General features: G+C 43.1%; 1 protein-coding gene across 6 annotated transcripts in view; it reads right to left on the bottom strand.

The window, feature by feature from the left end:
- Nucleotides 1–17544, bottom strand: part of RALY (RALY heterogeneous nuclear ribonucleoprotein) — a 76889-nt gene that overhangs the window by 27365 nt on the left and 31980 nt on the right. For 4 of the 6 annotated variants that reach the window (XM_045981029.1, XM_045981026.1, XM_045981028.1 and 1 more), the window contains exon 2: nt 16084–16166. The exons of the other annotated variants lie outside the window; for them this stretch is intronic. The gene's annotated coding sequence lies outside the window, so the exon portion shown is untranslated. The remainder of the gene's footprint in view (nt 1–16083; nt 16167–17544) is intronic. 6 annotated transcript variants of the gene reach the window in all.

The following is a 17544-nucleotide window of genomic DNA, read 5'->3' as shown; positions in this document are numbered from 1 at the left end:
CAAGACTCAACTTTCCATTCCTGGAGTCTTTAGGCCTTTGTATGTGCTGGTCTCCCAGCTTTAAAATACTCTTCATCTGCTTCTTTGCTGAGCTAATTCCCAGTCACCCCTCAGATTTGGAGGACTTTCTAATCTAATACTGGGGTCAGGTTTTCCTCCTGTGACTCTTTTGTTTATCACAGAAACCTGGCACACAGCTGTGTCAAAAATATCTCCTCAAAGTAAATACCAGAATCAATCTAATACTGGCTCTAGAAATCCAAAGGTGATGCAGGGAAAGCTACCTGGCCTGGAAGTCAGGAAGCCTAACTGACTCTTAATTCTAGCTCTACCACTACTGTGTTCAGTGATCTTGAGCAAGCCCCAGTCCTTCTTTAGATGACCCATAAGTAAGCTATTATCTATTAATCATCTCAAAAGGTCCTTCTAGCACCGACAGCCTTAGACTCATGCTAAATCCTAGGTATGAGGAAATTTGGAGGCCAACTGTGTGCTCCATAATATGGGAAGCCCAACATCCCTACTCCACAAGCAGACTTCACTGTCAGCAGCCTCCAGCCCGTTGCTTTACTTAATTCCTCCTGATGAAGTGCCAAGAATAAATCGTAGGTAAGCAGCAGAGCATTTTAATGAGTCCAGAGCCTAATGAATCTTTTCCTTCCTGTGTCAATTAGAATTTCAAAGCTAGGATCCCAAAGGACCAATTTATTGGGAACAGAGAGAAGCCTTTTTGTTCATCAGCTGTCACCTGAGCTACCTGCCCTGGTCCTCTGTCTGCTCTGTAACAATCCTGCTTACTCAGCTATACTGCCTGGGGAGTCAGAGATTAGCCTAAGAGGCTCCTTCTTGCCCAACATTTCTGGGGCCGGAACCTGAGGAAGGAAAGGAGGGATCCAGGGCATTTCTCGGGGGCACGTGGGGACGGGGAGGTGGTCAGAGAATCAGAGCCACCCTGGACTTTAATGCCACCTCCTAAAGACACTGGTCTTCACAGAGCTAATCACAACAGATCAACTTGCCATTTGCTCAGTTTATCAGGAATTGTGTGACACCTATCTACCTAAGTATTCTGAATCCTCACACCACCACCAAAACTGTATCAATAGCACTATTTTACAGACAGGGAGACTGAGGCTCTGAAGGTAAAGTAAGAATTAGACTAAAAAACACAGTTAGTAATTGGCAGACAGGGATCTGAACTCCTATCTATGTGACTTCAGAGACTGGGCTCTTTCTATCAAACCACAGCAACATTTTCCAGGGGGGAGTCAGGGGCTGATGTCATGAATGGCAGAAATGGGTCTGTGGGCAGCCCCAGCCATGCTGGGATGCTTGCCACCAATACACTGTCTTTTGCCCAGGCACAAGCAAGGGTGGCTAGGCATTGCTGGTCCTCTCAGTCAATGAAACTGGCAATCCCTTTATCCTCAGAACATAATCCAAACAGAGTCACCACCACCAAGGGTCCTACTCTAGAAATCTTTTGATTTATTTGATTTGAAAGGAGTTGCCAATCCTTGATCTAATGGCTCCCAGGCACCCAGTTCTCTGCCTCCCATGTGGTCCTCTTCAAGTCACATAGGGCCAGCCCAGTTACTACTGCTCCGTCATCAACACATTTTCCAAGGTGAGCAGGTTTCCAAATGGTTACAGGAAGAAATCTTAGAGCTCTCGTGAAAGAAACATTTAAGAGTGAGGTCAAGAGTCTTATCCAAGTTTACACAGATAGAAAACAGCAACACCAGAACACAGGCATACACTGAATCTTAACCTGACCATCTATCTATACATACAAAAAGAATATAAATAGAAAAAATGAGATTAATGCTTTCTACAATTTTTTACTTTGAGAGCATTATAGATTCATGTACTGTAATTATTTTTTAAAAGTACTTAGGACAGTGCCTGGCACAAAGAAAACCCCTGAGTGTTAGCTATTACATAACAGAAAAAAAAGGGAGAGCAATACAGGATGCACCATAGAGGAAGAGTAAGTTTCTCTTTATAGAATCCTTGAGGGGTACACATATAATACCGTAAATAATCTAATGACTCCATTAAGCAGGTATTAACATCCCCATTTTATAGATAAGAAAATTGCTCTCAAGGGTCAAGTAACTTATCCAAGATTACTTTGTTCCAGTGTGTGCCAAGCTGGGATTCAAATATATACCCAACTCCAAACCCTATGATCTTTCCACGTTGCTTCTCTGGAGATAAGACTAGGGCTGGACTTCAAAGACAAGCCTGGATAAAGACTGAAGGCTAAGAGCAGGCTGCTTGCTTATTCAAGTATGGGGATATCATGAACATGGGTGCAGAATTTAGCAACATGCCGTCTTTGCAAAGTGTGGTAGTTCAAAGATACTGGCCAGAACAATAAATTCAAGTGACAAAGACCAAAAAAAAAGGCTAAGGTAAGGGCACACAGCAGAGAGCCATTAAATGCTAGCTGCTCTTGCCAACTACATGGGTCACAACCTGATTCCCTTTAGTTCGACAATAAGAAAGGGAGGCAGTATGCGGAAAATAAAAAACCAGCGACTAAGTGGCAAAGAAATCAAGCTCTGCCACGAACCAGATAGGTGGCCTTAGGCAAATCACCTGTCTTCTCTGGGTTTCTATTATCAGCGGGTTGAAATAAAAAAGTGGGGGCACCAGGGTGGCTGAGTCGGTTAAGCCTCTGCCTTCAGCTCAGATCATGATCTCAGGGTCCTGGGATCGAGCCCCGCATTGGGCTCTCTGCTTCTCCCTCTGCCTGCCTCTCTGCCTACTTGTGATCTCTGTCAAACAAACAAACAAACAAATAGGTATCTTTTAAAAAGTGTCCAAGGACCTCCCTAGCTTTGATTTCCAGGAATCATGCTATTAATGTGTCACGTGTGCAGAGGTGGGCCTGGGAAATGCTTATTATGTGATAAAGAAAAGTAGCCTGAAATGAAACACCACAATGGTGTGACAGGAACCCCAGGCATAAGAGGAGAGAAAGAGAACTGAGTGAGGGAAGGGAAAAGGAAGGGATTAAATGAGATCCAAATTAATCTTGGGTCAAAATCAGAAGATAGCAGGGAGGCAAAGCTAGGCAGGCAAAGCAGGCAGGAAAGCTAAACCAGGATGGGAGCAATCCTGGCCTTGCTGGTAACTTGCTGTATGGCCTTAGCTATTGATTAGTCAGCCTTATTTTCTCACTGGACAAATGCACCTGAGGGCCCTGCATGTTCTGGCCTCAGGTGTTCCCTCTCCAACCTGATGATCTGCTTCTTTCCCTTTCAGGGTGCTGCTCTAGCCATACCGTGTGCCTTCTAGTTTTTCTACAAACATGCTCTTACCTTGGGGACTTTTCACTTGCTCTTCTATCAGCTAAAAATGATCTTCCTCAAAAAAGGGTTCCTGGCCATTTTCTAACCCTTCACTCCTGCTTATCTTTCTTCATAACACATACAAAATGACAAACTGACTAATGACTTACTCATTTTCTGTCTCCCCCACTACGACAAGTTCCACGAAGGCAATCTGTTTTGTTCACTTGTTCACTACTACATCGTATCAGGCATCTGATGAATACAGAACTGAACGGACGGATGGATGAACCACTGGTCCTGAAAGTCCAATTCTGGCATGCAATGATTAACATATGGGCCTGTGAACTGGAGAATATCTCAGAAGTTCAAACCCAAGAAAGCTTAGGTCTAATCTGTCCTTCTGGGTCCATTTTTTTTTTTTTTAAAGTAATTTCTTCCTTAGTTAGAATGGTCTTTTTTTTTTTTTTAAGATTTTTTATTTAGTTATTTGACAGAGAGAGATCACAAGTAGACAGAGAAGCAGGCAGAGAGAGAGAGGGAAGCAGGCTCCCTGCTGAGCAGAGAGCCCCATGCGGGACTCGATCCCAGGACCCTGAGATTATGACCTGTGCGGAAGGCAGTGGCCCAACCCACTGAGCCACCCAGGCGCCCCTTCTGGGTCCATTTTTTAACATTCACTCTGCCTCAGTGATCTTCACAAATTATCTCCAAATGTAATACACACACCCTAACACACAGCTATACACATGCACAAATAGACAAATGTGTATCCCCTAATTCAAAGATAATTATCACATGCTATGTATGAAAACACCACACACACACACACACACACACACACACACATTTCCTTAACCAGGGATGTCAGACTTCACACAGTTTAGCCAAATTTACTGTTAACTTTAACCCTAACCACACTCCATTCCTGAAATCCTCTACTCTGGCTACACTGGACCGTTTACCCTTCACTTACCCTTCTCTGAGACATGCACGTAAGTTTCTGTGTCTTTGTCCTCAATGTCTCATTGCTTAGAAGCTGCAGACGCCCCTTCACAATTACCAATACTTCTTTTACAACTGTCAAAGACCTCATCTTTGAAGTCCTTCTGCGAAACCTCCATTGATCTCTCAGGCAGTTAGTGTCCTCCCTCTCCATCTTCCCAAAGCACTGCACAGTAAGAGCTCTACAAGTATATGCTTCCATCACAGTGATCGTCACTAGTCTATTTACCTTACCTGCCTGTCCTCTTTAATCAACTATGGGCTCCAAAGACCCTGACCATGCATCTGCCTTCTCCTGAGGACCTGTATCCCTGTGCCTGCCACAAATGTTTATCAAATTGGGTGTTTACATGGCACTACAACTAAGAACACTTTCAAACCTTCTTCGGTAGGACTCGATCAGGCTTCCTTCATACTGTCCAGAAGTTGGTTTCCTTAAGATTTCTACTCACTAGTATGAACTCCTTTGGCACAAAGAGCCTGAGGAAGAAGGGGATAGAGAAGCGGCTAGAAAGAAAGAGTCTTTAAAGAGCCTTGAATGACATTCTAAGGAGACTGGATTTGTTCTACCAGAGGTTTTAGGAGCAGGAAGTGATAGGAATAAGAAATGTATTTTGAAACCTATGGAGAGGGAAAGGAGGTTAGACTTCAGAGGCAAAGACTAGAGGTGGGGAGAGGAGTTAATTGACAATTAAAATAGTCCCAGTAAGAGAGGATTAAGATTTGGCCTTGGGTGGTTGAGAAGATGGGCAACATGCTCAGAGACAAAACCACATGATGAAAGCAGTTACTTCCTTTACCCAAATGGAACTTGGTGCTCAAAATTTCCTCCAGATGACTATGTAACCTCTTTGCATCCAAGACGGCCCTGAGGGAAACGGGAAGCAAGGTAAGAGCCTCCTTGACCAGAGGAAGAAGCAAATCTAGGAACAGCAAAAGCCAAGCTCCAAGCCAGTGAGTAGAACTGTAGGAGAGTTCAAGATCTTGCTGATGGCTGCTACCAGAAGCTTCAGCAAGGAAGTAGGGTCTGTGCCCTAAGCAGAAAGGTGCCTTCCTGGGTTGGGACAGCTCTAGCTAGCTTTAATACAAGAGGCTCTGGTAATTTTCAGTGGTGGTAGGTTAAGGAAAATTATCCAAAACTTAGAAATAAGGCAAAAAGATGACTGTGTGACCTTTTAAAGTCCTGTCAGAACTTTTTTATTTTTATTTTTTAAAGATTTTATTTATTTGACAGAGATTACAAGTAGGCGAAGAGGCAGGCAGAGAGAGAGAGGAGGAAGCAGGCTCCCTGCTGAGCAGAGAGCCCAATGCGGGACTCTATCCCAGGACCCTGAGATCACCACCTGAGTCGAAGGCAGAGGTTTAACCCACTGAGCCACCCAGGTGCCCCAGAACATTTTTTAATATACATCTTAGAGTCATCTAATGCTCATCTGATACTTTTGGAGAATGGAATTTTGTATGACTTAACATTCAACACATAGTTAGAGCCCAAATGTTTTGAAACTGCAAAGTTAGAGGTTAATGTGTACAAAACAGAGAAGGTGCACTTCTAAGCAAATAATGCCAAACTTTACATTTTCATTAGGACATTAATCAATTTTGAATCTAATTTAGCAATCTAATTTCAGCAATCCTTTTTCCACTAACACAAAATCCCATTTCTCAGCTGTTCTCCTTCAAGTTTCCATACTCATGAGTTAAACAAAACTTGACACAAGCTCACCATATGTATGAAAATTATACCCTGACAAAGTACAAACACACATAGGTCTGCCTATCTCAAAAGAACGAGATGCAAGGAGGCACAAGAAGCCTGACATCCAGGTACAGGATATTAGTCAAGTGGAACAGGTGGTCACTTATGAAATAACAAAGCTCAGTAGAAAGGACACCAAGCTGAGAGTGAGGAGACCTGCTAATTCACTGTGTGAACCTGGGCATATTACTTATTGCCCCTTGCTGGGCCTCAATTTCACAATTATAAAGGGTTTCTCTGTAAACCTGATGTCTGTTAAGGACTCTTCTCACTCTGACATCTTAAAAGTCCATCATTTTATGGCAAATGATCCTGGGGAAAATGCAGAGCCAAAAATATATCCTCTTACCCTATTCCTAAAAAATATATCATTAGAAGGGGGTCTCATTAAGAAGCCCTAGAAGTTGGGCGCCTGGGTGGCTCAGTGGGTTAAGCCTCTGCCTTCAGCTCAGGTCATGATCTCAGGGTCCTGGGATCGAGGCGCGCCATCGGGCTCTCCACTTGGTGGGGAGCCTGCTTCTCCCTCTCTCTGCTTACTTGTGATTTCTCTGTCAAATAAACAAATAAAATCTTAAAAAAAAAAAAAAAAGCCCTACTCATAGCTATAGGTGAGGAAGGGCACAAATAGCAAAGGGCTCAGAAAAGGGCAGAGACTTAGGGTCTACACCTTTAGCAACTGAAGACTGGATGGGACCCAAGACCAGGGACAGAACCCTTTCAGGAAAGGCTCAGACTCACTGACCTTATCAAGACTAAGGATTTGGATATTCTAGCTACTGGCTCTGTGCCTTAAAGGCAGGTGCCTTCAGTTTCCTCACAGTAAGATCTCTACAAATCAAGTGCTTTGTAACTGAAAAGCCAGTAGAGATTGGAGGACTTATTAGAACAATCTTATTCCTAAATCTCTCATGTGTATGTCTCTTCTCCTACCAGGTCTCCTAAAGGAGGCCTATCAAACTTGAGATGTATAGACCCTCTTTCTTCCTTCCATGCATGTCCAAGTTGCTGTTACAAATGCTTGAAATACTGCCCTCATTCAATTCTGAAAATGACAAGTACATCTTTATGAGGGATTTAGTGTTCCACGCTGAAGACAGAAACTTGGCCTCTTGCTTAGTGCTTGGATCTCTGGGCCACACACCTGGGTCCTGGAGGCAGGCAAAGAAACTCATGGGAAAATGGCACTGAAGGCATGGAAGATATTCCCATTATGCTAAAGCCACTCCTGAATAGTCTGAATAGTCCTGAATAGTCTACCCTGGGGAGGGCTGACAATAGAGAAGCAGTATGGTACTCAGGGAAAAGCTTACAGTGGGATCTATGGGGTTAGGAGAACCTGAGTTCAAACCCAGCTCTTTCACAGACTAGGTATGTGACCTCAAGCAAATTCATGTACTTCCCTGAGCCTCAGCTTTTCTCTCTGGAGCTATTAGTAACTTACAAATTAAAAAAGATGAAGGGAAATAATCACAGTATCTGGCACAGAGTAGACACCTCAATAAATGTTACTCCCACCAAGAGGGAAAGGGCAAATAGCAAAAGACAACTGAATGTGACTCACATGACAAGTAGGGAGGACTTGGGGACAAACCCTAGTAAGCAGCAGATCAGAGTTGGAAGTTCCGATTGGGAATGAGCTGATCTGGAGAGTCTCATGTGTATTCTAAGAGCATCTGGATCCTGTACCAGCCAAAGCAAATCAAAGAGAAGTGCTTATGGAGCGCTGGTTTCTAAAACAAGTGCGGGCTGTGTTATTGACACAAGCCACAGGGGAGCTGAGAAGGCTGTTGGGGAATATGTTAAGAAAGCTGACATGCTTTTGGTTCGTATCTCTGCTACAACATACACACAAGTACAAGTGACCTTGGCTCTAGAGAAAACTCTGGACAGAGACACAAGAGACTTAGGTTCTGGTCTCAGCTCAACCCAGAGCAGGTGACTTTCTCTCTCTCTCCTCGTTTTTCCTTTCCTCCTCCAAATAATGGTAATTCTCTTGTGCCTCATACTCTATTGTCACTCTGTCATCATTTTCAGAAGATGATACCATGGCTTGTGAGATTAAGCTAGTACTGATTAGAATTTGAATTCAAATTCTGCTGTCAAAACCTGTAGTCTTTCTACTCTGCTGCATTACCTCCTAATGTTAAATGAGGGGTTGGACCAGGTGGACCAAGGCATTCCTCAGCTTGAAAATTTATGATTCTTAGTGGCCTGAAATCATGGTTTCATGAGCCTTCTAAATACTCTAGGGCTAGACAAAGCTTGGCTTGTAAAGCTTTTGCATATAAATGAAATCAACACCAAGAAGAGCCAGAAGAAAGTAAACAATGAAATTTTAGAGAGCCCTAAAGAAGCCCTTGGAGAATACATCACCTAATTCATTTTATAGATGGGGATATGAAGGCTGCAGAAAAAAAAAAATAATTTGACTGGGAACACCAAGAGACAGTTAGGTAATGGAGCACAAACTGGGTCCTATGCCTAACAGTCTGTCTCATACTAGATGTACGTACTTGGTCTCCAACCTGGGCCATTCTGATTTGCTCTGGTATTTCTTTTCCATGTGCTGGGCAACAAGCAGGTCACTGCCCCTGAAGCAGACTCCCAGACACTTCCAATATCTGCTCAATGCAAATAACGGCTCTTTCTCTGTAACTGTCCTTGCTGTAGCCTTGAGGATGACTGAACAGAGGCTTCTCGGACCCCACTCTTGACTTTTTGTTTCATCTTGACTCTTTGATGCCTCTGAACCACAGGCCCGTGTGCCTTTAGAGGCACAGAACTAGAAGGGACATCAGCAATTAAAAGGTCAACTTTCAATCTTTCTTTCTTTTTAGAGCAGAAGAAACTGAGGCCCAGAGAGATAAAATGCTTTCCCAAAGTGGAGTTAGTAAAACAGGGTTAAGAGCCTGGGGGCAGGATATTCACCTTCTATTGTAATCGGACCCTGAACACAGAATTGTAGTCAGGAACGATTTAACACTATTCCAGGCCAGGCATGTTTTTCATATTTCCTAATAGCATCCCCATAACCATACAGGCATTTTTTTTTAAAATATTTTATGTATCTGACAGAGAGAAATCACAATTAGGCAGAGAGGCAGGCAGAGAGAGAGGAGGAAGCAGGCTCCCTGCGGAGCAGAGAGCCCGATGTGGGACTCGATCCCAGGACCCTGGGATCATGACTCGAGCAGAAGGCAGAGGCTTTAACCCACTGAGCCACCCAGGCACCTCATACAGCCATTTTTGTTCCCCATTTTGCAGATGAGGAAACTACAGCTCAGAGGTACACAGGAAAGGTGTATACTGTAGGTAACTTTTGTCTTCTGCCCTATGCATTTAGTGCATAATCTGACATATTATCCTAATTGGAAAGATGGGGCAGGGGAGGCAATGAGGGAAGGGAAGCAGTGGAGATACAAAAGGACAAATAATTCAAAAGAAGCAATTTCTGCTTTGCTGTTAACATGGGTCTTCAGTAGGATAGTTTTATTATTTTTCTTTATCTGCCCCATTAAATCATAAATCCCCTCAATTCATGCCCTACTCATCTCAGGGTTCTAACACCACAGTTGGTGATAGACCTTGGCTTCCTGATCTACTGTTTCCCAGTTTGGATTTTTGATCTCTTGTCCTTATTCTTAGGCTCAGGACCCTGCTTCTCTACCACATCCTTAGAACTACCCTGTAGCTGATCTGACTGACCTACAGGATCTGTCAGTCCCTCTTCTGTCTGGCTCCTGCTCCAGTGGGACAGAAAGATCTTCTTTAGTTTTAATGAAAACTGGGGAAGGAAGAAGGGAAACACAGGGCCCAATATAGCCCAGAGCCCTTTACACAGTATTCCTTCCCCACAAGTAAGCTGGACCTTATTGCTTTCCTGTGACAGAAACCTTCAAGAAAGTCGGCTGTTTCTGGAACTAGAGTAATAGAATATGGGCAAAATTCCTGGGTGGGGAAAGAACAGGGACAGCTGCTTCTTATACGAGTTGTTCTGGTGGCCTCCCTCAGATTTTCTCCACAGAATTCTCTAGGTACCATCTGATTATTACACTGGCAGACAAAGAACCTCCTGCCTCACTAAGCTACAAAGACCATTTTAGTCAGACATTCATCCCACAACTTGGAAGGATAATAATGCACTGCTTTTACCCCTGGACCTTCTCAGACTCTGTTCCTGGTGCCTATCACCAGAATTACTAACATGAACAGTCCCTTACATTTGTACAGTATCTAGCAGTTTTATGTATCACTTAGTTGACATGTGCCCAACACAGTTCAATGGTAGAAACTGTTATTCTTTGTTTGTAGATGAGGGAACTAAAGATCACAAATAAGTAACCAGCAAGCCCAGGTGTTGCTCAGAGCAACACCTCAACGTTACCTAAAGGATCTGCATTTAAGCCTTATTTAATAGAATTAAATTTCTGCTTAGAATTTCAGTCATTAACTGGAAATAAAGGTATTCTGCAAGGTCTCAAAAGCCATCTTGAAGATTCTGAAGTCTGTGAGGTATGCAACTATCTTGGCCAGCTCTGTGCATCATGCAAAATCTCCTCAGAAGCCTGGGGGAGCTCTGGCTTTCCATGCATCACCTGCCCTCCTACTGTACCACCCCCATCTCCTACATGAAGTTCAGGCCCGACCCAAATCCTGACTTGGGACAGGCAGGGCTAAGGCTGCCCAGCCAGCACTATGGGCCCAGCACTATGGGTCTAGCTCTAGCCCCTTTCCTCCCAGTGGGTAACACAAAATGCAGACAAGCTTCCCACCCCACTGTTTCTGAGTCAGGCCCTCTTGGAAGCTCCACATACTGAAGACCACTCATTTGGGCTGCAAAGCACCTTAAAACACACACACACACACACACACACACACACACACACACCCCTAAGTCTTAAGAAACTAGAAAAAGAAAGGCAAACCAGCCACCAAGAAAGTCGAAGTTAGGAAATAATCAAGATTATAGAAAGAAATTAGGGAACAGAAAAACAATGCAACCAGAAGTTGGTTTTTTGGGAAAAGATAACAAAACTGGCAAACATTTAGCAAGACTGACCAAGAAAAACAGAGAAGATACAAACTGCCAAAACTAGGAACTAAAATTAAAAATAGAGTGGGGTGCCTGGGTGGCTCAGTGGGTTAAGCCTCTGCCTTCGGCTCAGGTCACGATCCCAGGATCTTGGGGATCGAGTCCCACATCAGGCTCCCTGCTCAAAGAGAGCCTGCTTTTCCCTCTCCCTCTACCTGCCACTCTGCCTACTTGTGCTATCTCCCTGTCAAATAAATAAATACAATCTAAAAAAAGAAAAAAGGAAGAAGAAGAAGAAGAAGAAGAAGACGACGACTGTATTTACTCATTTCAAGACAGACAGAACACAAGCAGGGGTTAGGAAGAGGGAGAGGGAGAAGCAGACACCCTGCCAGGAGCTGGATGTGGGGCTCAATCCCAAGATCTGGAGGTTACAACCTGAGCCAAAGGCAGGCACTTAACCATCTGAGCCACCCAGGCAACCCCATGAACAACTTTGAACCAAGAAACTAGTCAATTTAGATGAAATGAAAACATTTTAAGAAAGGCACAAAGTATCAAACATGACTCAAAAAGAAACAAAATCTGAGCAGACCTAAAATAAGCAAAAAGAAAGAAAACAAAAATTAAATTAGTAATTAAAAATCTTCCAACAGAGAAAGCCCAGGCCCACACTAGCCTCCCTGATAAACTGTATCACACAATCAAAAAGGAAATAATACCTATCCATCACAAACTCTTCCAGGAAACAGAGGAGGGGAAACACTCTCCAATTCAATCTATGAGACCATATTACTATGATACCAAAGCCAAAGACATCACTAAACAAATAAAAACACAAAAAACATCTAATATCCCTCAGGAATACAGATGAAAAATCTCCAGCCAAACAGCAATACAAATTCAACACCATCTAAAAAGGATCATACACTCTGACCAAGTGGGATTTACTCTGGAATACAAGGTTGGTTTGATATCCAAAAATCAATGAATGTAGTGCCATGTTAGTAGAATAAAGACCAAAAAAACATATAATCTACAAAATCCAACATCATTCATAATAAAATCTCAGTAAATTAGGAATAGAAGGAAACTTCCTTAGCCTGATAAAAGTCATCTACAAAAAACTCTACAACTAATACCATACTTCACAGTAAAAGACAACACTTTCTTCCTAAAATTGGGAACGAGGTAAAAGTGTCTGCTCTCACCAATTCTATTCAACATTGTGCTGGGCGACGGAGGTCTTAACTTGTACTATCAGGCACAGGGATTTTTTTTTTTTAATTTACTGGATGTCAGATTTTATCATTCCTATACTGAAAACAAACCAACAGCTTCTTGTTTCACTCAGAATAAAGCCCTGCATGATCTGGGTTCCTGTCTACCCTATGGCTTCTCCATACTCTACTCTCCCTCTTGCTCACTCCATTTTCAGCCACCTTGCTTCCTTTCGCTCCTCAAACACAATAAGCATGCGATGGTTTCAGGGTTTCTGAACTTGCTGAACTCTATGCCTGGAATGTTATTCCCCAAGATACACCAGAGCTCACTATTTCAGTTCCTGCATATTTCTGCACAGACTTATTTTCTCACAGAAGCCTTTTTTCATCGCAAAGTCCCTCTCTGTTCCCTTACCCTGGTTTTTCTTCATACGTATTCATTTGTTTATCTGTTTTTCTCCACTAGACGTAAACTACAAAAGAGAAAACTATTTTCTTCACTGCTATATTTCAAAGCTGTGCCTGGCACATGGTTGATACTCAATACTCACTGATGAATGTCTTAAAAAATAAAGTTTTATATAGGAGAATGAATACAAAGAAGGTAGGGGGAAACCAGTGGCTCAAGAAGCTGAGAAAGACCAGGATTTCAGGTAACGGGGAAAGAGCCAATATAGGCTAATAGAAAAAAACCTCGTTGTCCAGACCTGGATTCTTCTGGGTTCTAAGCTTAGCTCTTCCAATCACTGCCTGTTTGTCTCTCTCGGAGTCTTAGTAATTTCTAAAATGAGAATATCACCACCTACCTCCCAAGCTGCTATGGAAATTAAATCAACTTATGTAGAGCATTCAGTATAGCATCTGATAATATAGTAGACATTATAAATCATTTAACATTTTCTGATAGTGCTGGCCTCAACAGGAATCTAAAACTACCTTAAAAATTACCAACTCCATTTCACTGAAGCACACAGATGTCTGTAGGGCTACTGCCCCTAAACTGAATGGCCTCCATACTTGTTTTAACTTCTTATTCTTCTTTCATCCTTCCCTTACTGTTAGGTCTCAGCTCTCACCTCTCACTGCTGTTAATATAGCAGCTCCTCCTCCTTTTCTGATATGCTGCTTTGAATCCTATGGGGGTTTAGAAACCAGACTGCTAAAACTGTTACAACAACATATAAAAATAGGAATAAATTACTGCTGTGCAAGGGCTTAAGGATGACAATGCTTTGTTTCCTTCTTTTTAGTTGAAATTTGTTTTTAGTAGAAACTTGAGTATGTCAGATAAATAAGCGAGATACTTTTTTTACATGGAATCATTCATATTTTTAAACAATCAATACTGGAACTTCTTCAGGGGGCAGCTAGTACAAAAATAGTAAGGTCCAAGCTTGGGACCCAGGCCATGGAAAGCCAGGAGCTACAGAACTTAGGTTAACCAGACAAAAAGAGGCGGCAGCAAGAGCCTGGAGATTCAGAGAAGGAGGGAAGGTTCGCTAATGTGGATTCCAAGAGCACCAGGCTGGGGACAGACCCCTCTGTACACCTTCAGGCAGAGAGAAGCAAGAACAAAATGTCCACTGTTACAGAATGTAAAAAGAATGGCCTGTATCACTCCCAAGGGCAAGAGAGAGATGGTGGGAAAACTAGATGACCATGGCCTCTGACAAGATTATGAGGCTATAGCATAAGTGCCTTTTCCACTAGTAGTTAGAGGGTGAGGGGTGGGGATGGGCAGGGTACTTAAGGCCAAAATAGGAATAGCCTTCCCCTTCTGAGAGGACAGTAGGAAACAAGGCAAGATCTACGCAGAATTGTCAGTGAGTGCAGACACATGCTGGGAATGGGCCCTTGAAAAGTGCTTTAACATCTGTGCTAGCAGTGGCCTTGGAGCCAGGCTGTGTGAGTGCATTTAAACCTGCACTCTGCAGCCCACCTGCTGCAAACCAAGCTGCGGATGCTGCCTGGCTTTGTCTCTGTACCCTGGAATCCCTTCCCTTGTGGAAAGATTGAGCTTCAGGCAGAATCTGCATAAGAAGAAGAGGAAGAAAAAGGCAGAAGAATAGCCGTACAAATTTCCAAAAGAAAATCTTCCCTTTTCCCTTTGGGGAGTGGAGTAGAAATAGGTCAGGGACTAAGGTGCCAAGAATACTTATAAAGCTTTCTTCTCACTTTCTCTCATTTCAGTCATGCTGCTTTACAATTCACAGAGCTTTCCAACTTGCATTTTTCATTTGATTCTCTACAACATCCTGCAGGCTGGTATACACGCAATAGACATATGGGGGTGCAGGGAAGCACCCCGATTTTACAAATAAGGGAGGCAGATGTTGAGAGAGAAGATTAAAAACCCAGGTTTCCCAACCCCAATCCAGCTGTCCAGTTCCCTATCTCAGAGCTGGCGTTTACAGTATCTCATGTGTTACAGGTGTTTTTTTCTCCTTCCAGTTATATTGAGCCTAGGCCTCTAACTGTTAGAAGATTCTATCTTTTAGCCTCTTGGCTCCCTCACTAGAAATGCCACAGCATCAGAAGACACCCCCAAGGGGCGCCTGGGGGGTTTAAGTGGGTTAAAGCCTCTGCCTTCGGCTCAGGTCATGGTCTCAGGCTCCTGGGATCAAGCCCCGCATGGGGCTCTCTGCCCAGCGGGGAGCCTGCTTCCTCCTCTATCTCTCTCTCTGCCAAATGAATAAATAAAAATCTTTAAAAAAAAAAAAAAAAAATATATATATATATAAAAGAAGACACCCCCAACTCCTGCCTGCCTGTTGGACCCCTCAAATAACTAGACCTTCTTCCTGAATCCCTAAGGAAGTCTGTCTTCTTGAACTAAGAAAAATCAGGATTCCAGGGAGATTAGCAGTTCAAGGAAAGCCTGCCAAGTCAGGGAGAGCAATGTTATTTACAATCAGACTGACCGGTTCTAACATCAGCTTTATAGATTCTCAGATGTGAACCCCAGGCAAATTATTTGAGCTTTCAGAGCCTCAATTTCCTCATCCATAAAATGGGGTTTTGTCTAGATTAAATGAGACCCGTAACAAAATTGGTTCTTAATGTGTGGGTTCCCCTTCCCATCTCACCATCTGTGATTTTTCCCTCTAAGTTTCCTCTGACTTTCCCTTAACACGGCCCCAATTCTTTCACTCCATCCTCACCACCATTCATAATCACATCTTCCAGGACTGATAAAACTAGTTTCTGACGCTTGGTAGGTCACATTTAAGACTGCCATCAGGAAAGTTTCTAAGGGCTATAAGGTCAAGTTAAGAGAGCTTATAGGAGAACGGGCTTAGCTCCCAGGTCCAGGATAACTTCCAAAACAAAGCAGCTGGCAGAAGCCAGAAGGAATTGAGCCTGGTTTGCCTTATTCACCACAAATGATCCCAAACCATCTCATGGCAGTTCCACAAAGCCAATTTCAAATCTCCTCCCATTGGGCGCCTGGGTGGCTCAGTGGGTTAAAGCCTCTGGTCATGATCTCAGGGTCCTGGGAAATCTCTGTTCAGCAGGGAGCCTGCTTCTCCCCCACCCCTCCTCTGCCTGCTGCTCTGCCTACTTACGATCTGTCAAATAAATAAAATCTTTAAAAAAAAAAAATCTCCTTCCAGTACAGAAGCCTGCCTATGCCAATCTCTCAGACATAGAGTAGGAGAGTAATTGCCTAGAAGTTACCTGTACTAAAGATAAAATAAGCTCCAAGCTAATTACCCTGTATCTTGGCCCAAACTTGCCCAGAGTTTGCCCAAGACCCTCACTCACCAGTACCAAGACTCAGCTCAGCCCACAATTTTCTCTTTTGTGTCACGGGGTCAGCACCAGCTGCCTATGAGAACAGGGCTCACCTAAAACAGAGAGAGAAGTCAGTCAGGGTCCTGCTCAGAAAAGGCATGAACGTAGGTCAGCACAAGTATTCCAAGTTCCTGCTCTCACATATCTTGCATCTTTGTAAAAGACAGACTGGTCATCAAATACATTATTTCAGGCTATGCTAAATGCTATAAAGAAAAATAAACCAGATTAAGGGAGGAGAGAATGACAAGGAGAATGAGGCTTACTTTACATAAAATGGCCAGGGAAACCTGGAGCACCTGGGTGGCTCAGTCGGTTAGGCATCTGCTTTTGGCTCAGGTCATGCCCTCAGGGCTCTGGGATCAAGCCCCACATGCAGTTCCCTGTTAAGCAGGGAGTCTGCTGCTTCCTCTCCTTCTGCCCCTCCTCCCCATTCATGCTCTCTCTCAAATAAATAAATAAAATCATTAAAAACAAACAAACAAACAACAAAAAGGTCAGAGAAACCTTCTCCACCAGAAAGAGACCTGAATGAAGTGAGGGAGTAAACTCTGCAAAGACACCAAGAAGACTGTTTCAGAGAGGGAGAATACCAAGTGCAAAGACACTGCAGCAGTAATAGGCAAGAATAAGCTTGTTATGCTTAAAGGAAACAAGAAAGTCAATATAACTAGAATGCAGTGATGGAAAGAATGAGATACTAAATATATATGAAGAAGAATTAATTATGCTCCCTATTTTACACATGAGAAAACTGAGGTTCAGAAGGTAGGTGACTTGCCCAAGATCAAAGTAAACCAGTGGCAGAACTGGGAATGGAGAAGCACCTGGCTGGCTTAGTAGAACATGCAATTCTTGACCTTGGGGTTCTGAGTTCAAGCCCCATATTGGGTACAGAGATTATTTAAAAATAAAATCTTAACAAAAAAGAATGGGAATGGAATTCAGGTCACCTAGACAACTCTGTTTCTCAATCTTGGGCCAGGTTCCTCCAGCTTAGATAACCTGGACCCCAGCTGGGACAAACTTAAAAGCACTCTTAAAACTGGTTTCAGGTTTCTTTATTCGTCCCCTCCTCTGTTGGGTGAGGATGGTTGAAAAACAGAGAAATGGCTATATTTACCTGGAGTGTGGAATACAGGAGACTCTGGGGTTAAGGAGAACAGAAGCACATGCCAAGCACTGTTGTAAACCCTTTATTTGTATTAACTCATTTAAACTGCACAAAATCTTGTAAGGTTGCTCTTATTTCCCCATTTCACTACTGGAGAAATTGAGACACAGGTAAGTAAATTTGCCCAAGTCACCCAGCTAACAGAAAGTAGAGCTGAGACTTGAACCCAGAAAGTCCAACCTCCAAGGCTTGCCCTATCCAATTAACCATACTATACCAACTTCTGAAATACCAACTTCTGAAAAACTAAAGAAAAA

The sequence above is a fragment of the Meles meles genome, chromosome 16, assembly GCF_922984935.1.
Source record: "Meles meles chromosome 16, mMelMel3.1 paternal haplotype, whole genome shotgun sequence".
Classification (NCBI taxonomy): Eukaryota; Metazoa; Chordata; class Mammalia; order Carnivora; family Mustelidae; genus Meles; species Meles meles.
This window is presented reverse-complemented; position numbering and strand designations above follow the sequence as displayed.